This window comes from Stylophora pistillata, chromosome 1 (assembly GCF_964205215.1).
Source record: "Stylophora pistillata chromosome 1, jaStyPist1.2, whole genome shotgun sequence".
In the NCBI taxonomy this organism is placed as follows: Eukaryota; Metazoa; Cnidaria; class Anthozoa; order Scleractinia; family Pocilloporidae; genus Stylophora; species Stylophora pistillata.
In genome coordinates, this window is record NC_142519.1 from 1,388,820 (window position 1) to 1,403,229 (window position 14,410).

Genomic DNA, 14,410 nt, shown 5'->3' on the forward strand with positions numbered 1-14,410 from the left:
TTCCCCTCCGTGGATCCAACAAGGAGAGTCTCGTCCAGTTTCCTGACAACAGGTGACGATTGAAATGCCGAGTCGGCCTCAAACACCCAGAGCACGTGACCATTCTCAGTGTTAAACACGTAACAGTTTGCATCGTACGAACAGAAAAATACAACATTGTTGCCATGACTTACGGAAGGGGATGAGAAAGCGGGTTCAGCTGTTTTGTACTTCCAAATGATTTCGCCAGTTTCACCTTCAAGAGAGAACACATTTGCCCAGTCTTCAGCCATGGACCCGATAAACACAGCTTTGCCGCCTTCGAGAAGAGCAGGAGATGACCAGATCTGATTTCTGATTTTTTTGATGACCTGATTTCGGCCAGATCATTATTTTTAGATCAGCAGTTGTGACTCTCGGGTGCCAGTGGCTCTAGTTTTTTGTGCAACTGAAACTCAATGAATCTAATTATTGGGTGTCTTTTGAGAATACCCAACAAGATAAACTGCACCCACGATAAACGCAGTACATAGAGAGAGGTCGTAAAAACTTGGTGATACTATCAAAGAAAGGTATGTTTAGATCGAAAATGATGTTTCAGATCTGGATCCAAAAATCTATAAGTCCCTCAAGGAAGGCCAATTTTTTTTGGCATCTCGATCACAGTCAATCCAAAAATGCAATTATTATCAACAACGAGTCAGTCCTCTGAAGCAGTAATAAAGCTTTTCTAACAAAAAAAAATTGTCAAAGGAAGACTCCTTGTGAAAATTGTAAATGGTTCGTGGCTGGTATGTAGCATTGTTTCACTTCAGTCTGTTCGCTAAGTTCAAGAATTTAGCTGTCTGGCTTTTTACTGCTGATGGATTCCTAAAAAATGCAAATGTTGTAAGCAACCATGAAGGAGTGAGAGAGAGAACAAATTTGGCAATGAAATATGTCTGATGTCTATCCAACATATCGCGGGTTCAGTTTGGGAAAGGAAAGGAATGAGATAAGATGGCTATGGTAAGAATTAAAGGAAGTAAATAAACAAAGCAATGCTCTGACCATTGATTGAAATATTTGTCATGGCCTTGAGTAAAAATTGGTACTGCCCCGGTTAATACAAAAATAGAACAGAATACGACAATACTTACAACACACTTTATTATTTACCCTAACAATATCTAAGGCAAACTGGAATTGATTAACGAGGCGTGTCACTGAAAGAATAAAACAGTTAAAAAAATTATGAATTTATCTCGAAAACTCTTCTTTAGCACATCTGTCTTTAAGGGAAGCAATCTTCGGTCCTTAGCCGAAGAAAAACGTTGTTATAATCTATTTATTTAATACTTCGTTTCTATCAAGAGAATACCGCTATCTAGGAAACCGGCAAGCACTCTAAGTCTCCAATCTCTCCTTCGGTTGGAGGTTCTAATTATCCCTACGTTCGTAGCGTTTTTAAAACTCAAGCCCTAAGTTAACGTTTTGAAAAAAATTGTCTATCGAAACATCATGAGTCCGTTTTAGTTCGTCTATTCGTCTTTTACGGTTAATGTCAGTTTTCCCGCCATCAGCTTTACTCCGCTTTGAGTTTACTAAGCATTTCTTTAGATTGTTTGGGAAGCACTCAATGCATTTCTACCTTTACTTCCCCTCTCCTTGTCTGAAAGCTTGTTTACGGGTGACCTAGTCCCTCAATGACTGTTGGTCAACTAACGAACAGTTTATCATCATGTAAAGTCTCACAAGTACAGAACCACACTCAAAAAATTCTGTTCATGTATCTTTTAAAGCTATAGGCTAACAGAGCTTCGTTTGCATGTTAGCTACTCTAAAAAATTACTTGTTTGGTTTGTTGCTTTTAAGCTTTACACACCTAGGTAAAGTTCAACTTTGTTATTGATTAATATGCATTAATCACCCAGTACTGCTAATCTATTTAAAGTGAAAGTTAAAAAAAACGTTTTTGTTTTACCCACTGAATTCAAACTAATACAATAACTAATACTTGTTTGTTTTCCACATCACGCTTACGAATGAGTATATGTCTCTAGTAATCTCAAGAGTTAAATTTCTAGCTAATCTCAGTTGAGCAATGTCAGCATCGTATGAGCTAGTCTGGACCAACCTGGGAATCCATTTTTTTCTCCAATAGCACTGATCCTTTGCACCATCGATGGAGACACATAATGAAGGGCGCGAGCAATGCCCATGGCTCGGTGGGACCACTCATGGGACAACACATCAAAGTAACAGGAGGTGTGAACATCGTTGACCAGAATAGTTCCGCTGAGGGATACTGGAGCGTAGGCACCTTTCTCGTAGACAGTGCTGATGCTTCGAACTGAATCCTTCTCTGAACCATGGCTCCCCTTCACATACACTGTGTCTCCGATCTTAACATCTCTGGCCGGGATGGCTGTTGCTTGGCGCATTACTTCCACAAACAGGAGATGGTCAGCAGTTATCAGGAGGATTTTCTTTTTTGTGGTAACAATTTTTAAAAATTCTTCAACAATTTCTGGCTGACGGTGAATGAAGGTGATAACTGTATCCGATTGGATGCCATTACTTGTAATTACTAGGACTTCGTCACCAACTTTCAAAGATTCTATTCGTCTTCTCCGAAAACATGCATCGTAGATAGTCCCTGAGCCAGGGTAACAACCACCACTACCACCACCGACGACACCCATATCAGAAACTCCAGAAATACCACTTATTACCTCGGATATCACTGCGTTTGACATTCCACCTCCCGGAGTAAAAGCATCGTGAAATACTACCTCTTTTTTCTCTTCCACTAGCTTTTCCCTTCTGGCTTCCAACTTCCAACTGTTCCTCTTCCAGTTGAGCAACGCGTTCGCTGAACTTACGTTTTTCATCATCACTTTTGTCTTTGTCTTCAAGTTGCCTTCTATTTTCCTCGAGTTTTAGACGAAGATCCTCTGCCTGCTTCGTCAATCCACTCTCGTCCATGGCGTTTTTTATTTCTTCGTGAAGCAGTACTCTAGACGCGCTGTGCAGGTGGTGTATGAAAGGCCCTCTTTGCTTTCTCACCTCGTCAATAATCTCCGAAGAAACAATAAACGCGTAAGAGAACAAATCATAGCAAAAATTCAAAGGGATGCAAGACGTTTAGCGGTTTCCTGAGTTGTGCAGTCTCAAATAAACTTTAAAAAGATTTGCTTTAGTCAGCCATTTTCTTTAAGGAATAATAACAAAATAACAACGGAGAACTCTGACAACGCACTACGAACATTTAATTGTTTTAAAGTATACTTCATCAAATTAAACAAGTGTGCGTGTGTCATGTCGAACTGACCACGTTATTGATTGTCTGCTATTACAAAAGCCAATCAACTACTTAATATATATTTTTTATTCAGTTTCCTTCCACTACTCCTACTAAGATGTACAGGTGTATTTGAAATCTCAATAGCGCGGGGCTTCAGGATTTGAATTTCGATTTTGTGAAACTCCCACACTTAGGGAGATATCGCAACCTATCAGGCTAAGAGAATTTGGTTGTGACTTCCTAGGTCTTACGCCGTGAGTTCAGTGAAATTTATTGGAGACTAAAAAACACAAAAGTTAAAGGAAAAGAAAATAAAGCTTTAAGACTTAAGTCTCTTGAAAGAAATGTCCAAAACTCAGGCTGAGTGTTTTGTTATACTTTTTAAACCTTTACAATCCTAATATTAGTATTGAAATTCTCCACACTGTTCTCTTTAAACTTCATATGGTGCCAACAAGAAGAATTTGTTTGACAATTAGGAGCCTCTTAAAATGGTAATCTTTTCTTTTATTCACGTGACCTTCAGAGGCCAGGTACTCCTAGGTGTTGAGGGGATAACAATGTTTCAAATGAATTTGAGAATGAAGGGGAAAGGAAAAAAAAGGATAAAAGCTAGCCCCAAGAAGGGTTAACCGTCAGGAATCCGAAGTAAAGAAAAGACATTCAAATTTTCACCCTAAAAATATATCTGTCGTTGTGTAAATGTATTTTATGTTTTATTCAAAGTCACACTCTTGTGAAAGGTACACTTAGCCGCTTCCTTCGAAGATTACAAGAAATTTTGCCCATTTGATGTGGCTCCGCTTAAATACAGATTTTTTCGACATTTCCTTTCCCAAAAAACCTGATGGGCGAACCGGAAGCGGACACTCGATTCTTCTTAGGAAACGGGTAAATTCTCTGCTTCCGTTTTTCTTGTTCCTAAGAAAAACTTTACACTTTTACTAAGCAACGAAAAGGCCAGTTACCTACACAACCGCTGCCCTATAACTGATTTTGCTCTCAAAATGGGCTTTACAGTACCTGAAGTAACTTGGAGACTTGCTTCTTACAATCATCAGGTTTTTCGTCGGGATCCAAACTGTTGTCGAACAGCACTCTCCTTTCTCCTATTTCCGTGATAAACTTCTGGACCCAATCTGGCAAGGAAGTGATGTACCATTTCAAATGGTCCTTGATGCTCCTCTTCTTTTTCTTTGCGTCGCGTGCAGCTTGGTCGCCATGTGTCAGAATTAAAATGATGTAAGATTGGGCTTCAGCGCCAAAAAACGATGTAAGTATTATCAGAGCTTCGGCATCATCGCTTCCGAGTCTGCCACCGTACGTAATCGCAATGATAATAGCATCAAGACCGTCGGGGGACATGACAAAAACCTTGGCGAGTTCTCGGAGAATGTCCCGTCGTCTCTTACTGAAAAGACCACTCGCGTTCCTTATCCGGTATAAGATTGGGACCGTATCCATGAATCCAGGGGTGTCTATTACGGTCACCTCTCTTTCATCTTTTCTCTTGGCTGCTTTGCAAAATTGAGTCACAGACCCGGCGCATGGGCCGTCTTCGAAACATTCACTACCAATGATCGAGTTTCCAGTTGCGCTTTTTCCGTCCCCAGTCTTTCCAAACAGAACAATCGTTAGAGGAACTCCTGAAGGCAGCTATTAAAAGCATTAAACGATAAAAAAAAAAAAAAAACATTAGAAAAAGAGAGATCAGCTGTGCCCAGATCTGTGACAGGCGCGTAATGGGCCCGGGGCCCGCTACGGTACCGTTTCTCGAAAGTCCCGGTAATTTAACGGGACCGAAGCCATGTTTTGCAATCCAGATTTAAAGGAGAGAAAAGCAGGTCGTGGCATCCAAAACCAGTCCATTTTGTTTCTTTAGCTGATATTTTAAATGTATCATTTTCAAAACTTTTGAAATCCCCATCTTGAATGAGAACAGAACAGCTTTACGGACCCGTTAAGTTGCAGGAACTTTCGAAAAACGGGCCCCTAGGTGGCATCTTAACAGAGGATTCCCTATTTGAGTTTTTAAAGAATATGATTATAGTCGTGTTGCAAATGTCCTCAACCAACTTGTACTAATGGAGAATAACTGAAATTCAGTTGTAAGAATTATTATTTCAAATGGGATTAGATAGGTTTTAAATGAAATTTTAAACACTTCAAAAGCTGCTGACTGATTCCTTTCTACCTCTCCTCCCTCCTGTCACCCTTTACCCCCCCCCCCTAATCAGATTTTATAATCCGCTCTTTCGAAACCACCTTTTGAATCTATTTTGTTAGAAATTGTAGCTTCTATAGATTTGACGACGATTCTCACTTTGATTGTGGCAACTGGTGCCTGTGAAAGAAAACACAATGAATTAAGATAAGTTGCAGCCTCTTTTCGATAATCTATTATTCCGGCGTGCTAAGAAAAAATTGCATGAAGAAAAATCAGCATCCTATATATTCCTAAATTACATCTCACCCGTGATCGGTCAGTTGAGCAAACCTTACCCCACTGAAAGACCCGTTAGAATTTTAAAAAGTAAACATAAACATAGCCAAGAATACTAAAAAGCCCTTGAGATAAGTATTATTCTTTTGGGCGATGCAAATTAAAGCTGGAAATTGAAAACCAAACATCTAGACTTCACTTTCGTAAATGGAAAGCTTACCGTTGATGAATTCGATATGACAGATTGAAACCTTCTCACTCTCGTTAAAAGCTTCAAAAGCATATCTGATTTTCTGGATTTTCAACAACTTTCATAGCAAACGAAAGAAAGGGACAAATATCGGGCTTCAAACATCACTCACACTGCAGTTTCTTCTATGGCTACAATTATCGTTGCCGCCTTCGTCGTCTTTGAAAATGATCAAATTTATTTCCAACATGATCATCGTCATCTTCATTGTCATCATCATCATCATGATTATAATCATCATCATTGTTATCATCGTTATTGTCACATTTCGTCATGTTATGGTCGTCATCGTCTTTGCCGACTAATTGTCATTAACAGTGTTATCATTTATCATCTTGTTCACCTTTTCTCGTTGTATTTTCTTCCATTCACGGGTAAATTTCCCCTTCATATCGCGTCCTCCACGAGCCTTTTGGTATGCCTCCGTACACTCTTTGATTTCTCTGGTCCTTCCATGCTGTTCATTCTTTTAATTGCTTCTTTAAATTTGCGTTGAAGTTCTGTTATCTCGCTGTAAAATTCTTCAACGTCGTCATCTTCTTTGTCTTTGAGGTGTGACTTAACGAGAGCTTGGGCGTTTCGAAGATCATCAAAGCACCTTTCCAGATCCTATATATCTGAGGACATAGCGTGCTTTCTTAAGCATGCTTTTGCATTTGGAATAACGCTATTCACTGGCAGAAGCTCAAACTGCAAATAAGCAAAGAACTTTGTACAGACCTCCCGAGTACACCGCTTCATTTCGAGTTAATAAGAGTCCCTTGCGATGCGATAGAATGCTCCCCAAATATTTTCTAAGAGAAAAATTTGAGAGAATTTTTATTTATGAAAACTGTCAAGACGAAGCGTACTAAAACAATAAATGGATCAATGTCAGTATCTGAGCATCAGTGCACCTACACCTCCCCTAATCCAACAACAATCAACTGATAATAAGTTAAGGTTAAGGTAATTCCTTAGAAAAAAAAAGTTATCGAGCAATTAGAAGAGAGGTAGGTGCGCTAATGCTCAGACACAGACATTAATCGAAAAACATTGCCTCGTTATAAGACTCTCTGACCCCGCATTTAGAAAAAATATTGAATTTAACTTAAAATAAAAGATAATAACTGATGGCAGGATATTATAATGTTCTGATATAGCGCGCACTTCAATTGGTTGATATGTCCGACCATTTCCCGAAAATCTCTCTAGCTTTTTACCTTAATTGACCCACGAGTCTTTTTTTACCTATAATACGAATAAGAAAACGAGCTCTAGGACTCAATTGATACAAAGTAGCCCACAGTTAACAGCAAAAATTACACAGAGAGAGAATGTCAAACTTTAAAAAAAGCAAGTTGGAAAGTAGTAAAAAAGAAGCAAAAAAAAGTTTGTAAATATGGTAAGGTCCGGAATTGACGAAGTATAACATGAACAGGGACAAAAATCATTGGAGAGAAAACGAAATGGACTGTCCGGCTTTTAAAGGTTTTCACGCTCAGTTACATTGTCATAAGCTTAAGTACGTTCGGTAATAAAACTTTGTCTCGTGTTTCTCCCTATGCTTCTTTCGTGCTCTAGCCACTTCCTACGGCTTTCCACAGAGCACATACAAGGCCTGTTTATTCATTAAATAAAATGCCACATATATTGGGGAAACTTATGGGAATTTTATGGGAGTCTTACCTGCATAGGAACCCCTTTACTATTATTGATACTTTTAAGTTGTGAAGGGAAATCCTCAATCAGTGACACAAGTCCTTCCATTGTGGTTGGCAGTTGGTCTGGTAGGTCGGTGGCGTAATATTTGATGGAGATGTCTGATACATCATTGCAATCTCGTGACAGTTTGTCTAACGCAGCCTTAAGTCCTAAATGAACACCTCCCCCAACATCTAGCTTTCCTTCAGCTCTTCCCTTTATTTGGTCCCTACTTAAATAAAGAATAACTCTGAAAAAAAGCATTGCGCAATTTCTGATCGTCTTGCTACAAGGTTAACAACTCGTTTCTATACGGGCCAAGACTTCTCCTTAAAGCAGGAGTACTTCTTGCTATTTTTTATCCTAATAAAAAGTTTTCACATAAAAATAGCGTTGGCATACCTTTATAGTTCTGATGATGACTTGAATGTCAGGCTGGCAACAATTTCGGCTCCATACGTAACACTCCTTAAGTAGTGAGTACCAAGTGAATGAAGAAATTCACCACTTCCAAAGCTCTCTCTAACTTTCAATGAACATTCGATTGTCTCAACAAGCTGAGGGATTGATGTTATAAACATCGTTAATCTGGCATACCTATCTGATGAATTATCGGATAAACTCTCAAGTCTGATCAACAATATTTGAGCTAGTCTCGATATGCAATCCTTAGATGTTAGGATCCAGATCTCCCTTCTTCTTTGGCTTATATGCGAATGTTCAGTTTTATCGACAAAGTGATGTATGATTATCTAGTCTTAATTCTCTACACCCATAAGGCTCATGCAGTATTTGAATAAACTTTTTTTGTAATTGAGACCGTTCTCGAGTTTGTTAGTAAGTATGTATACTGCTACGCAAATTGTTTTTCCTAGTAAGGTACGAGGCAAAGGCCTCTGCTAAGGTGATTAGAATAAAAAAAAAAAAAATTGATAAAACATCAATTCATTCACGTAATTTTTCGTTCATTCTTCGCAAAATGCAAAGTTTTGGATATTACGTTGGCTCGTAACAGTGACTTACGAAACATATCACAGTAGAAAAAAATACAGTGACCATGAGCAAGGTTGGTTTGGTTATATCTTCCTGTTTTCCATATTTATTTATCGCAATTTTTGAAAGTTTTGCTAGTAGAATATTTAGAAATGGTGGCATGGTATCTGGATTTCAATGAAAAACATTACTGTAGTACATTTCATCACAGCTAAAAGGCTCCTCCTTCCTTCTTGGACTTTGTTCTCTTTAACATACTGCCCTGCCCCTTCCACTTTCAGAAGATTGGTTTTTAATTGTAAGGAGAGTTCACCAGATATATCCAATAAGTCACTGACATCTTTGCTGCTTTTTACCACTTGGTACATAAAGGAAAATTTGCTTATCTCTCTCGATTTAGTTGGTATATGATTGCTTGATGAGTAGATGTCCGCGCGAGCCCTCAACGTTTCAACGTCAAATGTTCTCCCAAGGCACAAAGTGGGTGAGGTGTAAGCTGGAATGTTCATTGCTTCTAGGAGACAAATAAATGATAATAATTTAATTACTTATAGTATACGGTTGTTCCTTTAGTAAAACACTCGTAATCGAACTTGCACGAATTTGTGCTCTTTAATTTCATTAATTCAAAACAATTACACGCATTCTGTAGTAAACATGAGGTGGGAGAAAGAACATATCAGAGCAAAAACTTACAAATAACAAATAAACTCACTATAAAGAAAAAAGGGCTTAATCTTGACGAAAAACGAGGTGACCCCTATGAAAAACAAGCGAAATCAAACAACACTACATTTATACACAAAGCACGAAAGACTTGAAAGACTTTAAAAAATTACTCGCCCTAAATTACATAATTTGTAAAACAGTTACTTCTTATTTCATAAGCATGTCCTCACTCGTCATTTTATAGTTGATGTCATATTCTCCTGCAGATCAAACAATTAACATCCGCAATACTAGCCGCTTCTCAAGTGCTTCACAACAGAACAGAGCAGATGCAGTCAAGGAGTCTTGATTGGTTTTTTTCTTTTTTCTTTTATTATTTCAGGCAAGTTATAGACTAAATTTCGAAGCGAACAAAAGTATCGTCGGCGTGCTTTATACTCTAATAAATCACGCCAAAATAAGCCAATCAAAATCCTTGTTAAAATGGTTTCAATACTCTGATTGGTTACATAGGAGCAAAGCTGTTAAGAAAGTCAAATCCTCAGAGTTCACAATCAGCAATTCCGCAAACTGAACAATTCCAAAGTTTTGCTTGTACTTTTTTTTTTTCAGTCTTATTAATACAGAATCCGAAAGTGAAATGTTCAGTGAAATAGAGAAACACAGGTTTTTCTTCTTAGAAAACAAGCTGCTCAAGGCGTACGTTTCTATGTGAACGACAGCCGAATTGACAAGAGATTGCTTGGGATGACAGCGCTGTAAAATTCGGCTGCTGTGACTGATGTGGCCTTCCACTCAGCGCATCGCAAAGGATCTGGAATGGCGGACGATTTAATTTCTGAGGCTTGCTTCACTGCGATGACCGGAGATCGCCACGATGAGCTAGCCGCGATGTACCTTAGCATGATTGCAGTCGTTCTGACACCATGATTTGTTTGAATTTTAACATTTATGCCAATTTTTTTAAATTTTTCATTGTTTCTGTTTTGTTTTTCGAGAAGAATCAGAATACTAATAACCAAACTGTGCAATTTCGCCGGATAGTTGTAGTCTATTAGCGTAACTGGACAATAATTCTTTCTTATGTTGTTCGCATGTTGAATAAAAAAAGTCATAAAACTACATTTACCACTTTTCGGTGTAGTTTTCTGTTTTAGAAGAAAAACAATGCTTTTGATTATTCAACAAAACCATTAAAGCGTGGGATTTTGCTCAATAGGACTAAAGTCGTCAGAAGAGCACCGATACTTTTTCAATGAATTTGAATAAATGAAAGTCATATATGTGTGCTGTGGTTTCTTGAAATGTATGGAAGTGATCGTCGCACTTATAAACCCCACCTATGTAGTAGTGCAAATGAGGCCTGAAAATTTTTTTTTAGGTTTTTTTTAGGCCTTTTTTCTACTACTACATAAGTAGGGTTTATTACTGCGAGCTTGACTTTCATACATCTCATGAAACCTAGTATGTATATATGATTTTCATATAATTATTAAAATTCATTGATTTATCCCTTTGATTAGTTCAATACAAACCAAAAAAATGACTAGCTCCCAGTTAGCTTGTTAGCTCAGTTAAAATATCCTTTTGTATAGTATTAAATATATTAATCAGTAGTTTCACTAGCAACCTTTGTGGCTTCCCTTGGTGTTGATGTGTGGGATCCCATGAAAATGGGTTTCCACTCCACCGATGAGCAATCTCGTGATCAGTGGGTAAAAAAGGAACAAAGCGTATGCAAGGGTGGGAATGAGTGTGTAAAATGAACATAAAAGTTAAGTGTTAAAATTGAGGGAGCGACTTCTGTAACAACAGCACGCTCCTAAACTCAATTTAAAATTGTAAAAAAAAAAATATATAAATATATATATAAATATTATGAGAGGAAAAAAGGACGTAACTACATTTCCCGACAAGCCTGTTTCGTGAATCGCTTCACTCTTCAGGGGTTTAATGAAAGAATATTCATGTGACTATCGTTTATATACTAGGAAAATTTGCATAATGCGCGGTAAACTTAAAAACTTTAAAGTTCAGTTGTTGCGTAGCAACGCTTTGTTTCTGTGTCGGCATGAAGATACGAGTTCGTTACGCTTATTTAGCGATGAGAGGTCGGGTCGGTAAATTATCAGGAATTTTTCTTTTAGGCAGAGGTTGCATCTTTTATTGGAGCTGTTGTAGGGAGAGTTAGATGATAAGATGCGCCATGAGATAGAATAGTCAATGTTGTCGTTCTTGAGTGTCCAGATGTGTTTGCTAAGTTCGGTAGAGTTTTTGTGCTTGGCGTGGCGGAATGATGCGGTGTGATTTCTGTGTCTTGTTTTGAAGTCGGTTTCTGTGAGTCCGATGTATGTTTCAGAGGTGTTGTTGTCGTTTCGTGTGACGGTGGCTTGATAAACGACTGAGGATTGAAGGCAGTTACCATTGAGCGGGCAATTGTTCTTTTGTCGGCAGTTGCATGTTTTGTTGGTTTCCGTGCCGTCTTTGTTGTCTTTCGTGTAAGGTGAGTGGGACGAGTGTAAGATGCGCTTGTTGTGGTTGTCGATGACCTGTTTGGTGTTGTTCATACAGCTGTAACTGATTTTGATGGTGTTGCGGTTAAATATTTTGCGGAGGCTGTGGTCCTTAGTGAAATGTTTGTCGATTAGGCTGAGGAATTTGTGTCCGATATTGGTGCTGACGTTCTTGCTGAACGGAGGGTTGTACCAGAGGATGTTGCTTCGCTGCCTGTTTTTGCGTTTTGCAGTCGTGGTGGGTTCGTAGTGAAGGGTTCGTAGTGAAGGGTTCGTAGTGAAGGGTGCAGTCGTGGTGGGTTCACTACGAACCCACCACGACTGCAAAACGCAAAAACAGGCAGCGAAGCAACATCCTCTGGTACAACCCTCCATTCAGCAAGAACGTCAGCACCAATATCGGACACAAATTCCTCAGCCTAATCGACAAACATTTCACTAAGGACCACAGCCTCCGCAAAATATTTAACCGCAACACCATCAAAATCAGTTACAGCTGTATGAACAACACCAAACAGGTCATCGACAACCACAACAAGCGCATCTTACACTCGTCCCACTCACCTTGCACGAAAGACAACAAAGACGGCACGGAAACCAACAAAACATGCAACTGCCGACAAAAGAACAATTGCCCGCTCAATGGTAACTGCCTTCAATCCTCAGTCGTTTATCAAGCCACCGTCACACGAAACGACAACAACACCTCTGAAACATACATCGGACTCACAGAAACCGACTTCAAAACAAGACACAGAAATCACACCGCATCATTCCGCCACGCCAAGCACAAAAACTCTACCGAACTTAGCAAACACATCTGGACACTCAAGAACGACAACATTGACTATTCTATCTCATGGCGCATCTTATCATCTAACTCTCCCTACAACAGCTCCAATAAAAGATGCAACCTCTGCCTAAAAGAAAAATTCCTGATAATTTACCGACCCGACCTCTCATCACTAAATAAGCGTAACGAACTCGTATCTTCATGCCGACACAGAAACAAAGCGTTGCTACGCAACAACTGAACTTTAAAGTTTTTAAGTTTACCGCGCATTATGCAAATTTTCCTAGTATATAAACGATAGTCACATGAATATTCTTTCATTAAACCCCTGAAGAGTGAAGCGATTCACGAAACAGGCTTGTCGGGAAATGTAGTTACGTCCTTTTTTCCTCTCATAATATTTATTCTGCTCTGCTTCAACGTATTGAGCACTGTTCCACGCGAAAATCGACTTGCAGACTTCCTAAATATATATATATATATATGTTATGTATTATTAAAATAAAAAAAAATAAACAAGTAAATAAAATCAAAATAAAATAAAATGAAGTTAAAATATTATATAAGAGTAACTATTAGAAAGAGGGGGCGAAGCATTTAGGGTTTAGGGTTAAATTGCTAATTTTATATTAGAGTTTTGGTTATAGTTGGGGTTAGAGTTATATTTAAGGTTAGAGTTATATTAGGGTTAGGGTTAGTGTTAGTTAGGGTTAGGGTTAGTGTTAGATTAGGTTTAGGGTTAGGGTTAGATTAGGTTTAGTGTCAGCCTTAGTGCTAGATTAGGGTTGGGTTAGGGGTAGGGTTGTGGTGGGGTAAAGGTTAGTCATAGGTAAGGGTTTGCTAACGGTTTGTGGAATGGAGTGTCTGTTTTTGAGTGTAGGAAGGGAAAGAGGGTTATTGAATAGGATAGGAAAAAAGGATTATTGATAAAAATGAAGTATTCTCCTTTTACAATTTTTTTATGGACAGGAGACTCTATGAATGGGAAGTATATAGGTAGAAGAGGAGTAGTGTTGATTAAGGAGTGGTGAAAGAAGATGTGAAGTGTCCATAAAAGTTGTTCAAAGATGGAGAGAAATGGAAATCAAACCGGCACGGTGAGGAGAGAAGGATGCATCGGCACCAAGGCTCCTTATGGTTATGAGTCGTCAGGGGCAAAGCACAACCGAGCGAGGATGTTTCTAACCTGGTACCAGGTGAATGCCCGACATTCTCGTGCCGAGTCCTTGTTGAAGAAAGCAAGAAAAACTACATAAATATAGTGAGAAATTAGAAAGTGATTGGAACCTATTCCAAAGGAAAAAATATATTTATATATATAGTTTTGATAATATAGAGGGAGGTAAATACGTATACTAAATAAAGAAAAATCTGAGATATGATAGAAGAGAAAACTTATGTAAACAAATTAAAAAAAAAGAAATTTTCGAGATATTACGGAGGAGAATGCAATGCTCATGTAGAGAAACAAAGAATGTGGTGCTAATACAGAAGAGAAGACCTATGTATATTAAAAGGAAAATAATTAAATGAATAAAAACAAAAAACAAAAATAATAATTTTAAGTGTGTGTACACTGAACGGAAGTGTCACGAAACGGGAATTAGAATTAAGAGGGGAGGTGTGTTATTATTATTTATATGAAGAAAATAAAGATAGATACCTTGAGAAATATGAGAGGGAGCTGCCTTATCCTTAATATCCAAAGGAAAAAATATATTTATAACGAAAAAAGATTTTCGCTACTGGCTCCGTGTCGCGAAATGGCGGAGTTGAAAGATCTTAATCTGGGACGGTCACG

The 14,410-nt window shown here is 38.4% G+C and overlaps 1 pseudogene; it reads right to left on the bottom strand.

The window, feature by feature from the left end:
* Positions 1-1,111: 1,111 nt before the first annotated feature.
* On the bottom strand, positions 1,112-9,175 carry LOC111335253 (uncharacterized; annotated as a pseudogene).
* Between the last annotated feature and the right edge of the window lie 5,235 nt (positions 9,176-14,410).